This window comes from Saimiri boliviensis, chromosome 13 (assembly GCF_048565385.1).
Source record: "Saimiri boliviensis isolate mSaiBol1 chromosome 13, mSaiBol1.pri, whole genome shotgun sequence".
Lineage (NCBI taxonomy): Eukaryota > Metazoa > Chordata > Mammalia > Primates > Cebidae > Saimiri > Saimiri boliviensis.
Genome location: NC_133461.1, coordinates 69,098,572 through 69,112,867, shown reverse-complemented (window position 1 = coordinate 69,112,867; position 14,296 = coordinate 69,098,572). Strand labels below are relative to the sequence as shown.

Here is a 14,296-nt window from a genome sequence, read left to right as displayed (position 1 = left end):
CGTGACCGGGCTGGCTGCCGCAGCTAAAAATAGCGCTGCGGGCCGGCTGTGGCGCAGCCGTAGACCTGCGCTGCTACCCTGGGGTGCGCGGTGCGCGCTCGCAGCAGATGCCGCAGGCGTTGGGGGTTGGCCTCGTCCTTACTCCCGCCGTCCCAATTCTCCCAAGGCCCTGTCCAGCCACTCCGGTTTCTACCGTCAGGGACCTGTGATGAAAAACAAACCTGCCAACCCTCAAAACCCCACCGCAGTTCGCAGTTCGGGTCTTGAACAAGCATTAAACCAGCATGTGATGCGCATCGCCACCAAATAGGCTGCAAAGACAGAAATCTCAGCCTGTATCTAACAGCCAGGAGGATGCAACCTGCCCCACGCATGCTCCAGAGGTAAACAAGACAGCCCTCCTGGGAGGGGACTGCTGTAGGGCTAAGGGCCCCACAGGGTCCTGGGGTGAGCCTTATGCTGTGCTGAGGCGCAGGATCTGAGAAATAAAGAGACAGGACACAGAAGTACAAATAAAATGCAGCTGGGCTCTGGGGGCCACGCCACCTATGAGTGGAGTCCAGTCAGGCCAGGCCCCGAATGTCCAGAAGCATGAGTATTTATTCTGTATAGGTTAGGGGGCAGGGCAGTGAGTGAAATCATCTTTAAGGATAGTGATAGGGTCGTGAGTGATAAAACATGGGGTCCACGCCCATTAGGTCACCTAGGCCAGGAGGTGGACAGTGCACAGCAAGGGACCTGTTCCCATGAAGGCAAGGGCCGTGTGCAGTAAGGGGTCCACCCCCATTAGGTCACCGAGGCTTGAAGGTGGGCCATGTGCAGTGAAGAGGGTGCAGTCTGCAATACTTCTATCTATGGGCAAACTACTTATAAGATTTATAGGAGGATGCTTTAAGTCACATAGCAGTGACAGAGCTGTCAAGGTTACCGCCACCTTCTGGCAGCTTCCAATGGGTTCTATGGGAAGATGCTTTTCAAGCAGCACAGTAGGAAGAGCTGATAAAGTTCACAGTCACCAAGGTGGATTGCCGTTCTGAGGGCAGCCTTCCACAGGAACTGGAGCAAGGTCCTACAGCTCCTTTATCAGGAGGAGTGGCTCTTGCCCCAAGCCTGCCATACAGCGGGTATCTTTACGATACTGAACGCTGCCGCCTGGGCCATGGATTCTTGTCCTGGTATAAATATTTTTCCCTTAAATCATGCTCTGCACTGTGTCTGCTCTAGGCATTCCTCCGATTATATGCTGCTTATTCCTTAATTCATGCTCTGTACTGTGTCCACTCTAGGCATTCCTCTGATTATGAACTAAGATACAATTATAGGTATATATGTAGGGAAACTTTTTTTAGGCACTCATACTATCAACTATTATATGATTATCTATAGAGGATTAGATAAAGGGATTCTTCAAGCCCTAATTCTATAAACTAATATATGATTATAAAAGGAAATCACTGAGTAGTAACACTATAAAGTGAGATATTCCTCAAGCCCTAACTGTGCCAGGGTTCTGCTTAGCTCTCATACCTCGGTGCCTATATGGGGGGGTTACCCACAGACTCCACTGCACCATTTGTTGCAGGGTTCATCCCAATTATCCTGATGATGGACTGGCTGCTGGTAAATGCGGTGGCCATTTGCGTGTGTTAATTGTCTTTATCCAAAGGAAAAATCAATTTTTTTGTATCTTTATGACAGGAAGTAGGTTTACAGTTTGAAGCTAGGTGCTCTCTGGAAGCTGGGCTCCTACCATCCCTCGAAAGTGGGAGACAGGGATACCATTTCAAAGACATGCCTCCCAAGTCCGTGAAAAGATACATTCCTGAGTTGCAAAACTGGAGGGGAAATCTTACTTAGCTTTAAAACACATTTACGTGTATCTCAAAAAGACAGAACAATAATTTGTGATTACGAGTTTTCTAAAGCAAATCCGCTAGGGAAAAAGAGTCTCCCTTTTGCACCAGAATAAACTTTTTTTTTTTTTTTTTTTTTTTTTTTTGAGGTGGAGCCTTGGTCTGTTGCCCAGGCTGGAGTGCAATGGCGCGATCTCGGCTAACTGCAACCTCCACCTCCTGGGTTCAAGAGATTCCCCTGCCTCAACCTTCCGAAAGCTGGGACTACAGGCACATGCCATCACGCCCAGCTCATTTTTTGTATTTTTAGCAGAGATGGGGTTTCACCATATTAGTCAGGATGGTCTTGATCCTGACATCGTGATTCTCTCACCTTGGCCTCCCAAAGTGCTGGGATTACAGGCAGGAGCCATTGCACCCACCCGCCTGATCAACTACTTTTTAGCTTTGTAAACTACCCTGCACTGCCATAAACAAAGTTCAAGTGCAAAGTAAGATGCTTGTTCGGAGAAGAGGGTGCTCCTCTCCAGGATGAGATGGGGCGAGAGGGCAGGGCCCTTATCTGAGTCCTGGGGGAATGGGGAGCGGATTTGTGCAGTGAGGCAGGGAAGTGGAAGAGCACACAGCATGACCCAAAAGACCTAGGCCCACTCACGTTGACCTCTACCTCCTAAGGCGTTCAACTCAGGATGATCTTCCAAAGTTGGTGCTATTCTCCGTTTTACAAATGGTTAAACTGAAGTTCAAGCAGGTTTCAATTTCTACCCCATGATTGCACGCTGACATGAGAACCCAGGTTACAAGATCCCCCTCCCCACTGGGCTGCAGTGAGTCAAGATGATCACTGGGCCAGCGGTTGAACACTTCTTGTATGCCAAGCAGTGGGCTAGGGACCCTATTTATTGAAAAGACATGAGCCAACGTGCTTGTTCCAGGCCACACATCTAGGAGTTAGCCCACCCGAATTCAAAGCCACATCTGTCTGATTCCAAAGCTCAGTCTTGCCATTTATTATCCCCGAGGAGCAGGAACAGATCTAGCTGTGGAACAGTCATTCATCCAATCAGTTTCCTTACTTGTCAAATGAGGATCATACTGCCTACCCCACTGCTGTGTGGTGAGAATTAGATGCATCCACGTGTGGACATCACGGTTTACTCGTATTCCTCCTATCAGTAGCTAAGACTAGCCAGAGAACTATCCCTTAGTCTTTTTTTTTTTTTTTTTCATTTCCTTTCTCCCCCTTCTTTCCTTCCTTCCTTTGTTCCTTCCTCTTTTTTCTTCTTTCTTCTCTTTCTTTCCTTTCCTTTCATCTTCTTTCCTTTCTTTTTCTTGGTCTTACTCTGTTGCCCAGGCTGGAGTGCTCGCTACAACCTCTGCCTTCCAAGTTCAAGCAATCTTCCCACATCAGCCTCCCGAGTAGCTGGAACTATAGTCATGCATCACCATCTGGGGCCAATTTTTGTATTTTTAGTAGAGACAGGGTTTCACCATGTTGGCCAGGCTGGTCTCAAACTTCTGGGCTAAGTGATCCACATGCCTCAGCCTTGCAAAGCGCTGGGATTGCAGGCATGAGCCATGACATCTGGCCTCTTAGCCTTTTCTTTTCTAAAATATTTGGACATGAGACACTGTAACCACCCTCATCAGTGGATTCCTGGATCTCTGAAAACTTTGTCGGGAATTATCTCCTAGATACATCCTGACCCTAAACCTGGATGCTTAACACCAGCGTGATCATAATTATAATACCGAGTGCTGATGGAGAATTTGCCTTGGGTCAGGCACTGTTCTGCTGTGGAGTGAGTCATTTAGTAGTCATACAGTCCCATGGACAGATACTACTATGATCATCTTCATTTTACTGTCCAGGCGACTGAGACACAAGAAGGTCAAGTAATTGTCCAAGAACACATAGCTGGGAAGTAACAGCTGCAATTAGAAACAAGGCACTCTGACTGGAAGACCAGAGCGCTTACAATATGCCAAATTTTATTCTGGCCACTTGATTGCTTAAATTTGAGGAGCTTTTTAATAGAACGTGATTAATATTCATCACTTTGCCTAAGGCAGAGGCTATCCATTGACTTGCTACAATGTATCACAGAGCCACTGCTTTAGCAGATCCCAAATTTAAGCCAGATCTGATTTCTTTTTACCAGTTCTGTCTTTAACTTTTTTTTTTTTTTTTTAAGGCAGAGTCCTGCTCTGTCACCCAGGCTGGAGTGCAGTGGTATGAACCTCCCAGGTTCAAGCAATTCTCATGCCTCAGCCTCCCTTGTAGCTAGGACTATAGGCACCTACCACCGTGCCTGGCTAATTTTTTGTATACTTAGTAGAGTTGAGGTTTCACCAGTGTTGGCTAGGCTGGTCTCAAACTCCTGACCTCAAGTGATCTGCCCACCTCGGCCTCTCAAAGTGCTGGGATTACAGGTGTGAGCCACTGCGCCCAGCCTTTCATTGGTTTTAAATTACATTATTCATACAATTGTATATTGCATCATAGATTTTAAATGCAATGACTAAGTAAATGGAGTACATAAGTGATTCCCATTATTTTACTGTGAATCTTACTACCACCTTTTCTACTTCAACCTGTAACTTTTGTGGGTTTTTGTATTGTTTTGTTGTGTTTTGTTTCAGACAAGATCTTTCTCTGTTGCCCAGACTGGAGTGCAGTGGCATGATCATGGCTCACTGCAGCCTTGACCTCCTCAGCTCAAAAGACCCTCCTGCCCCAATCTCCCAAGTAGCTGGAACCACAGGTACGTGCCACCATTCCAGCTAATTTTTAAACATTGTTTTTAGAGATGGGGTCTTGCTATGTTGTTCAGGCTGGTCTTGAACCGCTGGGCTCAAGCATCCCTCCCACTGAAGCCTTCTGAGTCACTGTGATTACAGGCATGAGCCATCACACCCAGCCAACCCTGGGACACTTAAATTGCATTTTTTTTTCCTAAATAACAAACTCCAAATAAACTGGAGACTTATTTTTTCAACCTATCTTTTCATATCTCTGTAGAAGATCGCCTGAGCTCCCTAACTCTCAATAACAGAACGTACTGCATTTGATACTCTCCAAATCCTCAATATTTCCCAAGCCAAAGGCATGGATGTGTTCAAAGCTTTGTCCTTTCCTTTCTGGAATATGTGTGCAGAGGCTATGTGTGGATTTTACATGATCATTCTCAGCTGTTTCTATTTACGTCTCCTCCTACAGATTATGAGGTTCTCAGGGGTGGGAATGGATTTGTCTAAATCAGGAACTTAAACGAAGCATGTGCCCAATAAATATGTATTGAATTTAATTGAATTTTGGTTTTTAAAAGGTGTCATCGTTTACAATCAGCATTTCTAAAGAAAGCACATTGAACACGAGGCTGAGGAGACTGTGCGGCATGATGAGAGCTCGGTTCACTGGCTCCAGGTCTGGACCAGGTGGAGCAGCCACATCTCCTCTTTTTGCCTTGTAGGAAGACTGAGTCTCAAATCAGGTAGCTCCTCAGTAGAGAGACACACTGTATAGTGGTGGAGCTGGGCAGGTGGAAAGCTGGAATGAAGTGAGAACAGCCTTCAATCCCTGGACTGTTACAGCAGTCTTAGTGTTCTCTGCCTTTCCCCGCCACCCTCACCTTCAAATCTTTTTTTTTTTTTTTTTTTTTTTTTGAGATAGAGTCTTGCTCTGGTAACCCAGCTTGGAGTGCAGTGATGCGATCGCGACTCACTGCAACCTCCGCCTCCCAAGTTAAAGCGATTCTCCTGCCTCAGCCTCCCAAGTAGCTGGTATTACAGGCACCTGCCACCAGCCACCATGTCCGCCTAGTTTTCGTATTTTTAGTAGAGATGATATTTCATCAGTATTTTGCCAGGCGGGTCTTGAACTCCTGACCTCAGGTGATCCACCAGCCTTGGTGCTGGGTTTACAGGTGTGAGCCACCACATCTGGCCTCACCCTCAAATCTGTTTCACACCTGCTGTTGGAATTCCGTTGGTCATCTAAGCCCTGGGGCAGTTGTGGTCACTCCTCTGCAGTTATACATCCACCCAGATGCACCTCCCTGAGACTCACCACTGTGTATTAAAATTATTTGCATATTTTTCTGCTTCTCCCACTGGGCTAAAAAACTTAACTTTTTTTTTTTTTTTTTTTTTTTTTTTTTTTTTTTTTTTTTAATGATGTCTCTCTCTGTGGCCCAGGCTTGAAGTGAAGTGGTATGATTATAGCTCACCACAGCCTGAAACTCTTGGGCTCAAGGGATCCTCCCCGCTTCAGCCTCCTGTCCTGAGTAGCTGGAACTACAGGGGCGTGACACCATGCCTGAATCCTTTTTCTTTCTTTTCTTCTTTCTTCTTTCCTCCTCCTTCTCTCCCTCCTCCTCCTCCTCCTCCTTCTTCCTCTTTTTTTGTAGAGACAGGGTCTCGCTTAGTTGCTCAGGCTGGTCTCAAATTCCTGGCTTCAAACAATCCTCCTACCTCAGCCTCCCAAAGCGCTGGAATTATATGAAATTATAGTTAATGAGCCACTGCACCAGGCCTAAAAATATTCTGAGGTCAAGAACTATGTTATTTTTCTTCTTGCTGTTTCCAGAGTCAGAAGCATAGTAGATACACGATAAGTAAATAAAGTTCATCCTGAAGTCCTATGCTGACAGCTGCATCTTCTTGCAGTCCACCTTCTAGCCTCATCTCTCCCTGCTTGTGTCTCTAGCCTGGTCTCTCCCTGCTCCTCACTCTGTGTCACCTCCCATGGTCCACGGCTGGTTGCATTGCCCTGGAGTGTGTTGGAAAGGGAGACTCTCAGGCCCTGCCTCACACCCAGGATGCAGCATCTCTGCGGAGGGGCCCAGGAACTGGTTTGACCAGCTCTCTGGGAGATGAGGACACTAAAGGAGACGGCTCCCTGTCCTAGGTGCACCGGCCTCAGCCTACCTGGGCTATGGTGCTTCCTGCACATGCCCTCACCTTCTTCATCCCAGGCGCTGGCTCCGATTCCTCCACTCACAGAGCCCTCCTCTGTGCTGCTCCCTGGAGGAGTGCAGAATACACAAGACCCGGAAGCTGGAGGCGGGACTGTAGGGTCCTGTGGCAAGTGGTAAGAGCTGAGGCCACGAAGGGAGACAGGAGCCACGGCTTACGGCTCGAGTTGTCACGTGAATTATAGAAGGGTGTATAATTCATGGTGAGCTTAGACACACTTCAGAATTTGAGATTTGTGAGGCAAAATCATTTAACCCAAGTGAGATCCGGGAAGCAGGCTTGGCCATCTGTGGGAGGCCAAAGTCAAGTGGAGATGAGGATGGCTGAGCTGAAAGGGCTCCTTTCTGGGAGTGCATCTGGTCTCCCCGCCTCGGGTTTAGAGGTGACTCCCGGGATGCCATGGCGCTGTCCTCTGCCATAGCGCCTATCACAATGCTGTGTATACTTCTGTCCCCTGAGGAAGTGTCTTTGTCTTTGTTGGGAGGGACACTCATGTCTTTTTCATTTTTGTACTCCCAGTGCCTGGAAAGTATTAGCGACTTAACAACATTTTTTTTTTTTCTATTTTAAAGAGGCAGGGTCAGCCGGATGTGGTGGCTCATGCCTGTACTACTAGCACTTTGGGAGGCTGAGGAGGGAGGATCATAAGGTCAGGAGTTCGAGACCAGCCTGGCCAACATGGTGAAACCCCATCTCTACTAAAAATACAAAAATTAGCCAGCTGTGGTGGCACGTGCCTGTAATCCCAGCTACTCGGGAGGATGAGGCCAGAGAATGGCTTCAACTCGGGAGGCAGAGGTTGCTGTGAGCCGAGATCATGCCACTGCACTGTAGCCTGGGTGACAGAGCGAAGCTGTTTCAAAAAAAAAGACAGGGTCTCACTCTGTTGTCCAGGCTGGAGTGCAGTAGTGTAATCATAGCTCACTGCAGCCTCAACCTCTCCTGGCCTCAAGTGATCCTCCTTCCCTAGCCTTCCAAGTAGCTGAGATCACAGGCAGTATGCCCAGCTAATTTTTAAAAAATTGTTGTAGAGACAGGGTCTCACTATGTTGCCCAGGCTGATTTCGAACTCCTGGGCTCAAGCAAACATCCTGCCTTGGCCTCCCAAAGTGCTGGGACTACAGGTTAGAAGTTCCTGTGCAAGCCAGACAACTGGTTTTTGAATGAATGGGAATGACCTACTCCTACTGCATTTTTATTTTTTTTTTTTTCCTTTGGAGGATTTTCCAGTAAAAACAAGAAAACCTGCTAGACAAATTATAAAAGAGCTGTACCACTTCCACTTGGCTTTTGAGATGAGAATCGGCAGTGTGGGGACAGGCAGAGGTGTCGTTCCAACCTGGGCTGCATGATAACAGATAACCCTAGAAGCTCTGGCAAGCACTGAGGCCTGGAAGCAGCTGTAGGGACTTTCCTTCAACTGGACCACAGTGTGGCCTGGGCATTAGGCTTTGAGAGGCTCCCCCAGGGATTCTGGCATGCAGCAAAGGTTGGAAACCAGGCAGTAGAGGGAGTACAGGCAGGCAGGGAGGCCAGGCAGGAAGCTCTTGTCCTAGACAGGAGAGACGTGGGCGCCCGTGCAGAGAGCAGGATGAAACCTGCTCAGAATTAAGGTGCTTAGGGTCAACAGGGTTCAGGGAGAAGGAAAAGCAGCACAACCCACCCCGCTTTCCTCTTGTCTGTCACCTGCTCCTCTGTGGCACCCCTCCACTTCTGGGTTCTGTCAGGTTGGCCCACTGTGTCCCTCTCCATGTCCCTGCCACCTTGTGCTGTAATTCTGGGCAATGTCAATATCGCCATGGACAACCCATCTAGAGGCCTGTGGTCCCTGGGCCTTCCTTTTTTTTTTTTTTTTTTTTTTGAGATGGAGCCTCACTCTGTTGCCCAGGCTGGAGCGCAGTGGCACAATCTTGTCTCACTGCTACCTCCACTTCCCAGGTTCAAGTTATTCTCTGCCTCAGCCTCTCAAGTAGCTGGGTTACAGGTGCCCACCACCATGCACAACTAATTTTTGTATGTTTAGTAGAGATGGGATTTCACTGTGTTGACCAGGATGGTCTCGAACTCCTGATCTCAGGTGATCTGCTTACCTCGGCCTCCCAAAGTTCAGGGATTATAGGAGTGAGCCACCATGCCTGGCCCTGGCTTTAATTCTTCCTCTCCTTATCACTCAGGCACCTCTAGCAAAGTCGGCTTCCTGGATTTTACTCATGTTTTTGTTTTGTTTTTGAGCTGGAGTCTTGCTCTGTCACCCAGTTTGGAGTGCAATGGCGCGAACTCGGCTCACTGCAACCTCCACCTCCGGGGTTCAAGTGATTCTCCTGCCTCAGCCTCCCAAGGAGCTGGGATTACAGACATGAGCCCCACACCTGGCTAATTTTTTGCATTTTCAGTAGAGATGGGATTTCACCATGTTGGTCACAATGGTCCTGATCTCAGGTGATCCGCCTGCCTCAGCCTCCCAAAGTGCTAGGATTTCAGATGTGAGCCACTGCGCCCAGCCTCTTGCTTACATTTTAAACTCATTCACCTCAAAAATCTGAAACTCCAGTATCCCATCATGAGGACCTTCTTTCTCCCTAACAGAACCTTGGCTTTGTGGTAGTAGTCACATCATACTCAGTGGCTTAGGGAAGCTGCTCCCCCTTGCTGCAGGGCTGCCTTTCGGTCTGAGGGTCTGAGGTTCGCTTAGGAGCCTGCTTCAATTAGCACCCAGTGCAGGCCCAGGAGACTTGAGTGTTTGCTGAGAGGCTGCCAGGACAAAGGCACTTGGTCCAAAAAGCAGGTCTTCTCCATTATTTATCTTCTGGAACTGGTGTGGCCATCTCAATGCCAGCAGGTGGGCAAAAATCCACAGCAAGAAAGAGAATTTAAAGCCAGGCATGGTGGCTCATGCCTGTAATCCAAGCACTTTGGGAGGCTGAGATGGGTGTATTACCTGGGGCCAGGAGTTCAAGACCATCCTGGGCAACATGGTAAAACCCCATCTCTACTTTGCTTCTATCCATGGAGAGAAAATTAAGCCAAGAAGTGTGATTTCTGTTGCCTTTGGGCCCTTTGGTTAGATACCGTGAAGCTGTATGTTGGTTTGTGCTGGTTAAGGGCACACGCTCTAGAGTGGGGCTGCCAGGGGCCCACACTGGGTCACCACTCATTCATGGTTTGGGACAGCCCACGAGTGGTGGTAAGTACTGGTGCAGTGTCAGACAGAGGGCAGATGTCCCCTCTGCAGGAGATGCTGTCACGATCTGGACACAGGCCAAGCTCCCCACTGCCATCTGTTCTCAGATAACGCCCTCCTCCCCGGCTGTCCCTGGGGGACCTGCCCTGCTAGTCTTCTCTACTCAAATTTCAGTTTCTTCTACCCTGCATCCCACGCTTGATTATAAATATGGCCAAGTTTTTTTTTTTTTTTTTTGAGACGGAGTTTCACTCTTGTTACCCAGGCTGGAGTGCAATGGTGCGATCTCGGCTCACCGCAACCTCCACCTCCTGGGTTCAGGCAATTCTCCTGCCTCAGCCTCCTAAGTAGCTGGGATTACAGGCACGCGCCACCATGCCCAGCTAGTTTTTTGTATTTTTAGTAGAGACGGGGTTTCACCATGTTGACCAGGATGGTCTCGATCTCTCAACCTCGTGATCCACCCGCCTCGGCCTCCCAAAGTGCTGGGATTACAGGCTTGAGCCACCGCGCCCGGCCCCATGGCCAAGTTTTTTTACTTTAAAAACAACAACAACAACAACTCTCCCTCTCGGCCCCGCACCTGTCTGTGGCTCCCCAAAGGAGTCTCAGAATTTCCGTTGTTTCACCCACCAGGACCCTGACCACCCCAAACAAACCTGGAGGGGATTGCCTGGGCTTAGTGGGAAACAAAAGGAGCAATCCCCAATTGCCCACCACTCCAGCTGAATATGATGTATTGTTTTTAAGTAAATAGTAAGTGGAGCCATGCCCTGTTTTAGAGAAGCGTTCCAGCAGGGATGGACATGGCCCACCCCATGGCCCTTGCGGAGAGTTAGCCACAGCAGGGCACATGCGCTCTGGACAGCAGCCCAGAAAGGCCCTTGCAGGCTGGCGTAGGGTGTGCAGGTGCCCAGGTGACACACGGGTCTGACTCAGCGACACCCAGCAGTCTCTTGGTTGTTGTTTCAGTTTTATAGTTTCTGTAGAACTGGAAAGATGCCACCCAGAAGGGCGGATGGCCACCTGTTGGCTGGCGGAATCACACCAGGATGCAGCTGTTCCTCTGGCCCCTGGCTGAGCCTCTTGGGCAGAGAAATCAGGACTGGGTCTTGTCACCAGCAGGTGTGGGAACTAGGAGTGAAACTTCCAGGAAATGGAGAATTTTGGAGAAAGATTCATCCCTAACATTTATCTCTTGCTGCGATGCCTCTTCTCCATTTCTTCGGCCTAAGAACAACAGCCATCTGCCTGGTTGCAAAAGCCCATTTTCACAAGGCAAAGGATGAATTACACTTGCCATCCTAGAAGTTTATGGTGGTAAATGTGAACCTGTGCAGAGGAGCACTGGAAGTCGGCCTTCCAGGCCGCTCCACCCCGTCATGCCCTGCAATTGTTCCCCTCACGTCTCGTTCAACCCCTTCCAAAGAATGGTCCACGCTTGCTCTCTCCAGCTTGCTGTGGTTCCTGCTTAGCTCTGTGACGTGCTGTAATGGGCTCCTGCCACTTGTCTCCTTAAGGTCGTCAGTAACCATCAAACTTGCCAATCCAGTGGGTACTGTTGAGTCCTCCGTCTTTCTGGACCACCGACGGCATTTGAACTCAGGTGGCTGTTCCCGACACTCCGCTCCCTTGGCTTCCATGACACGTCTTTTCACTCCTTCCTTTGCACACTTCACTTCTCCTCCCTTCTTCGGTTCTTCTCACTCACATCTCTCTCTCTGAGTGAACTCAGTGAGTTTCACAGTTTCCACCGATTCCTAAACCAACATCTCTATCTCAGATTTCTGCCCAAGCTTCAGACCCACATATCCAGTTACCTGCAGGCCATTCCCTAGGCAGCTACCCAGCCTGCCTTCCTCAGCACACTTCTCTTCCAGGAGGCACTGTTCACTCAGTGGCATCACTCAGGCACCCCAGGCTGGAGAATAGGGAGTGACTGCTCACTCCTTACAGCCAACCAATCATCAAGCCCTCTGGAATTTACCTCTTACAGATGGTTTTGGTCCATTCCCTTGACTACATCCTTTAAGAAGCAATATGGGCTGGGAGTGGTGGCTCATGGCTGTGATCCCAGCACTTTGGGAGGCAGTTCGAGACCAGCCTGGCCAATATGGTGAAACCCTGTTTCGACTAAAAATACAAAAATTAGCTGGGCATGGTGGTGCATGCCTGTGGTCCTAGCTAGCAAGGAGGCAGAGGCAGGAGAATCGCTTGAACCTGGGAGGCTGAGTTGCAGTGATCTAAGATCATGCCATTGCGCTCCAGCCTAGGTGACAAAGTGAGACTCTGTCTCAAAAAACAAAAACAAAAAAAAAAAAAAAAAAAAGAAAGGAAGAACAAAAAGGTAATAGGATTTAATAGTTGAAGACATGGGTTTGGAAAGGAACAAACCTGGGTTCTAGTCCTACTTCCCCTTCTGCAGGTCACTTAATCTTACTAAACGTCAACATCATTCGTCAAATGGGAATACTAGTAGTACTACCTGGTGGAACTTGTGAGAATGAAATGAGAGCATGTGTGAAGTTCTCGGCACAGTGGTGCCAGGCAGCACATGGTATGCGCGAGCTCCTCTTGGGTCGCTGTTGTATGACCGGCCCTCCTGTGCAGCCCCTTCAGCCCTGGCTCTGGGTCACTCCTCTGGAAGACTTTACCAGCCAGGCAGTTGTGACTTGCCCTTTGGGGCTCCCTCTGCCGGCATGTCCTTCAGGTGTCACCGTGCCTGCCTGGGTGCTTCTCCCGCCCTCCCTCATCCTGCAATCCTCCCGCTGCCTCCCCACGCCCAGCACATTGTGTCCTCATTACTGCATTTGTTTATGTTTGTTTCTCCCATAGGTGAATGCTTATTAAAGATGAAGCTTTCTAGGCTCCACCCCTTACCTTTTGAGTGGGCATTTCTGGGGTGAAACCCAGAAATAATACATAGTAATGAGCAGCCCAGGCAATTACAACGCTCCCTAAAGTTTAGAAAGTAGTTCTGCATGGACTCTGAGCTCCTCGAGGATGAGACCTGAGCCTCCTTCATCTTTGTGTACCCAGGATCTAACCCAGGCTGCGGCAAACAGTAATCACTTGAACATTGCTTGTTCAGTGAGTCAAGGGTGACTCCTAAGGGAGGTATGAACTGGGAGTGGCTTGGCCATGGGCGGTGGGGGCTCTGGCTAGTGTAATTACTGACAGAGCATCTAGTCTAGTGTGATTCATGCCATGTCCAGGAAGCAGTATGACCTTATTGACCAGCTCGGGGGTAAACTGAGGGTTTTTTCAAGCAGTGATCCTACTTTTTGTTTGTATGTATTCAGATTCTGTACATTGAAATTCCATGCCAAATTTTCATTTTTACTAAAGATTGCTGCCCCAAATAAATAAGTTTGAAAACTGCTGTATCAGAAAGTTTGTTTTAACTTAGAGAGAAAACCCATCTCCCAGTAGGTAAGAAGATTCTGAGGGCTGTTTCTTTCCCGTTTGTCATGAATATTTGCCTCATCCATCACCCCAGGACTATAACAAAACTCAGGCTCCAATGTTTCGCTGATCCTCAAATACAGTGATAGTAAAGACCTTATTTACAGCGACTTCAACCTGCCACGTTGTCAGAGCAAGGTGCAGAAGTAGCTAGCTACTAGTACCTAGCTACTTGCCAGCACCTATCTATTTTAAGAACTTATAGAATATTACCCAAATCCAAGGACATGTTCTCTTACTGAATTCACAACCACCTGAAGACTCAAATGGGCAAGATGTACAGGCATATTATTAAAACAGAGCAGGCCAGGCATGGTGGCTCAGGCCTGTAATCCCAGTGATTTGGGAGGCTGAGAAGGAGAATCACTTGAGGCCAGGTGTTTGAGACCAACTTGGGAACATAGCCAGACCTCATCTCTACTAAGAAAAAATATATCTTTAATAGAACAATTAGCTGGCCATGGTGACATGAGCATGGTGGCCCAGATACTCAGGAGGCTGAGGCAGGAGGATCGCTTGAACCCAGAAGTTCAAGGTCATGATGAGCTATGATCACACCACTGCACTGCAGCCTGGGCAACAAGTGAGACCCTGTCTCTGAAAAACAGAGCACATGGCTTTTACTTTCTGTAGTATGTTTCCTCTTTTCAACACCTACAGGAGCGAAACTCCGTCTTACAAAAAATAAAAAATAAAAAGAAGAAGAATGGCTGAAGTAAGTCTTTTCAATACACATCTTACATTCTGTTCCTTACTTCTATTCCTGGGCACTTTAGTTCTAGCTATACAATCTAGCTTACAGAGCTTCTCACTAGGTTCC

General features: G+C 48.3%; 1 long non-coding RNA gene and 1 other non-coding gene across 2 annotated transcripts; one reads left to right on the top strand and one right to left on the bottom strand.

Annotated features, from left to right (window-relative positions):
• The first annotated feature begins 56 nt into the window (after positions 1-56).
• On the top strand, positions 57-13,363 carry LOC141580944 (uncharacterized). Its single transcript, XR_012513370.1, has 3 exons — positions 57-383; positions 4,497-4,618; positions 12,847-13,363. It is a non-coding gene; the product is annotated as an uncharacterized LOC141580944 (long non-coding RNA).
• On the bottom strand, positions 8,048-8,109 carry LOC120361723 (U7 small nuclear RNA). The gene has a single exon (XR_005577858.1). It is a non-coding gene; the product is annotated as a U7 small nuclear RNA (small nuclear RNA).
• Positions 13,364-14,296: the final 933 nt, after the last annotated feature.